A 5720-nucleotide genomic window follows, 5' to 3' on the forward strand; every position below is an offset into this window, starting at 1 on the left:
GAACAGTTTTAATAAACTTAACTGTTCTAAAACAACAATAAAAATTGCCTTATTTAATATCAGATATTGAGAATATTTTTTTTTAATTTAGAGCATGTAAATTTCTGCTCCAGTTGTTTATAACACTACCATTAAAGTTTTTCTGAGGGATGTTAATTCGTTTAGTTAACCAAACAGATTTCTGCCAAGCTAAAAATGCCACTGCTGCTTTAACATCTATTTGCATATTTACATAGAAGTCTGGTTATTTATAAGAGAGTGGTGAGTCAGTTTATAACAATAACCTTCCTGTTTGAAACTCCCAAACTGAAAACGCTGAGCGCATCCTGCCAGAGTGGCTACATGAAGAAGTGAAGCAGTGAAGCAATAACTTGCATGTTAGTTTTGATTTTTCTGAATTTTCTCTGTCGTGTGTCTGAACAGAAACTCACCTAAAAAAAAATCTGAATTTTCTTTTTCTTATTGACATAAATCATCAGATTTATTTTTAGATTAAATATGTAGCTGTAAAGGTTTTCCTCTCCTCACAAAGAGCACTGTAAGTTGAGTTTGTGCCCTATGAAGACCTTGCAGCGACAGTAAAAGTCAGCTTTTCATCTTTCCAGAAGGGGTCTCATCTTTGTGACAGTTTTAGCTGTGTGACTGGATCTGTGGATGGCGGTGTCAGCATGTTGCCGAGTCCATCCAGCACACGAGTCCACTCTGAAATATTTGTGCAGACAGTTATGCCTCCCTCAGGAGAGTCTGTAACTCCCGCTCTCTTTCCTCCATCAAGTTAAAATTTCAATTCTTTCAATATTTACCTGCAAGGCTAATGACATTCCCATCGCTCTCTGCTACCAAAGCCAAATCCCAGCTTTCACCAGTCGGGTTATATTAACCTCAAGTTCAGCAGCGTCTGACAGTAACACGGGAAAATAAACATGGTGAACATTTCACATGCCTGTCCTTCAGCAGAACGGGTCAGAGAAACAGTTCAAGTCCCTTCAGAAAGACAAGTTTATTTCAGGTTAATCAACTCAAACAGACACAAGAAAACTGGATATTTAAGCAACATGTTCTTCAAAGAAAGAAAACAAGAAATGGTTTTAAAAATGTTTGCAAATAAAAATCTGAAAAGTGTGGTGTGCTTTTATGTCCAAGGCCCTTCTAATGTGAGACACATAAATAGAATAGAATAGAATTCAACTTTATTGCCATTGGAATGTCACAAGTACAAGGTGAGAGTAAATTCTCACCTTAATAAAAATAAATGTGTAAATTATTTTTCAAGTCAAATTAGAGCAAAATTTCTGGCCCACATTTCAAACCTGAAACCTAGAAAAGCAAAACCACCTGAACCCAACATCTCCATCATGAAACATGGATGTGGCAGCATCATTCTGTGGGGAAGCTTTTCTTCAGCAAGTGCAGGGAACCTGGTTCTAGTTGATGGAGATAAATACAGCAAAACCCGGGGAAAAAAAACCTGTTAAAGGCTGGAAAAGACAAGAGTGTGTATGGAGATTCACATTAGAGAAGGAAAATTACCTTAAACTTATTGTCAGAGCTGAATGAAAGCTTATGTTAGAATGGCCTAGTAAAAGTAAAAAGCAAAATACAACAGATAATTTATGTGAAAGTCTTTAGCTTGAACTGTTCTTCAAAACAAATGAGCAAAAATGTTTCCTCTAAAGGTGCAAAGCTGGTGAATACAAAGGCACACCACACTTTTCAGATTTCATTTTTGTTTGTAAGATATTATCTTAGTATTTACTCTTGTACAATACTTTCTGTTTAATCTATAAAAACAGATTAAAAATGTTTTGGATCTGTTTTTGGATGTCTCACATGAATAGACGAAGGTTTTGGGATAATTTATTTAATTTTCTGTTCAGTTTGGAAGCAAATATGAGTTACATTTTAAATGATTATTTGTAATATTTTCTGAAGTCTTCTGTGTAAACATAATTTACTTCACATATACTGGTTTTAGTAGAAATACAGGTAGATAATAAAAAGCTATGATAGGTTTCCTCCAGCAGTAATCTATAGACATCAATGTATAGTTTGAAGAAAATCTTAAAAACTCTCCAACAGCCAAGCTGCAATAGTTAATCATCTCAATTAAGTTGTTTTATGAAGCCATAAAGCGTGAAAAAACCTAATTAAATTCCACATTCTTGGAATGATTTCACATTCTACGCATCATAATTGAAGCCTGTAGATTTTTTGCTCTTCTAAATCTTAAATCTGCCTCTCTGGCACATCTTGTCATTGAGTCAAGTCGGGAGCATAGAGTTGTGTGGGATTGCATTTTTATGAATAGAGCAGAAGCAATGTGCACAGCAATCAGGGGAGAGTGCAGCCATATTTCACCCTGACAGCATGAGTATGGAGTAGCACTCCTCCAACCGCACCGAACGCCCATAAACAACATCCGGCTATAAACTCCAGCATCACGTCAGCGGGGCCAAATAAACACGACTCCCTCTGAAAGACGAGAAATCCGGCCCTGCGGATCGAACCCGGCGTACAGAACGCGTTCGTTTCATAGCCTCATCCATCAGCAGGATATGGATGCATGTGTTCAGTACAGATCCGGTTTGTTTCCAGTGTTAAGACTCTGGTTTTTGGTACCAGGCAGCCGCTGTGCAGAAGGTTTGACAGACCATTAAAGGACTGACGGATGAGATCTGACCCAAAAATAAACTCAGCCGGATCAGACCAGTGTGACGTCACAGGAACGGAGGTGTTTTAGTTTTAGCCATCAAAATCTCCAGTGTGAGATTCTACACACACAGTTAAAGCTGCAGTAAGACATTTTTATTTAAAAAATGTTTTTATATGTATATTTATTAAAACTATGACCATGTTGTGACTGTTTGTTATGAGATAATCTGTGAAAAGATCAATCTCCTCCACGTCCTCTCTGAGCTGCTTCTGCCATCTGAAGAAATGCGACGCTCCCGGCCAAAAACAACCAATCAGAGCCAGGAGGAGGTTCTTAGCGCTGCCAATCATCCTCATGAATGCGCTGGTAATGTGCTAATAGTGGACAATCAATTTACCAGTTCATCCATCGTCATAGGCGACTATGCTGACTATCCTGAGCAGTCAGAGAAAGTGATCGGATTAAAGGAGGCAGGCCTCTTTCAAGCAGATATATTTTTGTGGGAAAAACTGAAGTCATCATAGATTGTAAACAGAGAGATGGTCTTGTGTTTTAGTCTTGCTAGAAGAAAGGTGAATGGATAATGTCCTAAACATTAAGGGTGATTTCCTTTTTTTTTTTTTTTTGTCTACTGGAACCGTTTCAAAAGCAGAGACTGGATCACTTCTTTGTGTTTTCAGCCAAATGCTTCATTCTCTGCTTTTGAATTAAAGTTGCTCGTAGCAGAGTTTAAAAAATAAACACCTTAACGGCTGAAACGTTCCAAAAGTAAAGCTGGCAGTTTTACTCTTGGTGATTATGTTCGATGTAATTTTTATGTTCTGTTACTGCTGGATATCTACTCATGCTTAAAATTTGTAACTTTCATGCAAGCGTATCCAGCTGGGATGTTTATGCATGTTCCAGAATTACTGTTTTAATATCCTCTCATGTCTTAAGTTTCCAAATATGCTGCTCCCATAGAGTCCCGCAAATGTGCACAGCCTTACTGAATAATTTATACTGATTCATGGGCATATAAAATTGCCCTTGTGACATTTGCCAGCACATTTTTATGACTAAAATAGTTTATTATAGTGATGTTATTTATCAGAATAGCAGCACCCATAATATTTTATAATAAATTTTAATGCTAATGCTGGTGCACCTTAATTTTCCATTTTGGGTAATAATGTAATACAAACTCCACTTTCTTGAGCAGCTAATGTAATAAGAATTGATTTCTGAAGTGCTCGCCAAATAATCTCCTCATGAATCTTTCAACTGTGCAAACATTTACTCCTTATTTCTCTGCTGATTCACAGAAAACTGCAGAAAGCGAGAATTTAAAGCACTTTGTCACTCGCATATCAACCTCAGTGAAAAGTCAACTGATACAAATCTGTCAGCGACAGGCAGAGGAAGGGCAGCTAAAGCCCGCCGGACGGAGGCTGCTGACCTGAGCAGAGCTAAACGGATTCAGGAGCAAAGTTACCGGAACATTTCAATAAATTAGAATATCATCAGGAACTTTATTCAAGTAATAATTTATTGCTTGTCCTGTACATGCTGATATTGTTTGTTACTATTATACTGGCTTTGAATATGGCTCTCAGTTACACTGTTTTTAAATGTTACATGTCTATTTGATATTATTTCTATAGATATATTATTTTAAAATTCCTGCTTTTAATTAGTGCAACTATTTGATTCAGTTTAATTATCTAGTGCCAATTTTACATCATGTAATCTCAAGGTAATTTATCAAAAGTTCAATCATGCATATATTCCAACTGATCTTAGTTATCAAACAGCATTGCAAAATAAAAACCTCTTACCAAGTATTTTTGGTCTAGTTTCTTAGTTCACTTGGAATATGACAAAACCAACTACTAAGCACATTTTTAGCAAAATATAGAAGCTTGTTTCAAGTCAATAATTCCTTAATATTCATGAAAAATTACTGGTTCCACTTGCAGAATAATTCATTAATAACATGGGGAAAATGTCTTGTTATAAGTGAAATAATTCACCAATGAAGCAAATACTTTTCATCAGTATTAAAGAATTATTTACCTACACAAGCTCCTATATCCTGCTGAAAAGTTTCCTGTACGTTACTTTGTATATTTCCACTAGAAACTAGACACCAGTACTTGGTAATATTTTGTGTTTTTGCAGTTCAGCTGATTATTTGGCTAAAAAGATTGTGTCACGTCAGTAACTTACAGCATCCGCCCATCCTGGATGAGCATGAAGCGACAGTGGAAAGAAAAAGCTCCTCTTCAGCAGAACCTGACTCAGTATTAATGACCATCAGAGGAGAAACAGAGAATACACACAAAAAGAGAAAGTGATTCAGGAGTACTTTCAAATGTTAACGAAAAGTAAGACTTTAAAGGGGCAGCATCATGTAAAGTCCACTCTGTTGAGTTTTGTGTTATTTCTTCATAAAAAACACACCTGGAGGTTTTCCCTAATTCTTTCTTCCATGACAACCGTTCAGCTGTGCAAAAACACAGGTGGACCCTCCACCTGCAGCTCCCCTCACTCAGCTCCTTCAGACTAGCCAGCAGCAATTAGCAAACACCTGGTGGACCATCAGCTGAGTCTCATTCTGGGAGCTACTTCTCAGTGCAAAGAGAGCGATGTTGTAATGACTTCTTGAAGTCGGAGTTTCAGAAAGAGGAGGAGTTTTTAAAGAGACAGACATCTAATTACAAAGTAAAAATTATATTTGATATTAAAATGATATAAAAACTAAGTCCACTGCGTTGAACCCCGTTGAAAACCTCCTGGTTATTCCACCAAATGTTGATTTCTGAACTCTTCCTGAGTTAAAACCTTGGTATTGTTTTTTGTAAATGAATATTAACTTGCTTTCTTTACATTATTTGAGGTTTGAAAGCACTGAATGTTTTTTTTTTTTTGTTATTTTGACCATTTCTCATTTTCTATAAATAAATACTAAGTTTTTGCTTGGAATATCAGAGACATGTTAGTAGTTCATAGAATAAAAGAACAGTGTTCCTTTTACTCAAACATGTAGCTACAAAAAGTAAAATCAGAGAAACATTTCAAATGGTCT

This window comes from Gambusia affinis, linkage group LG07, assembly GCF_019740435.1.
Source record: "Gambusia affinis linkage group LG07, SWU_Gaff_1.0, whole genome shotgun sequence".
Lineage (NCBI taxonomy): Eukaryota > Metazoa > Chordata > Actinopteri > Cyprinodontiformes > Poeciliidae > Gambusia > Gambusia affinis.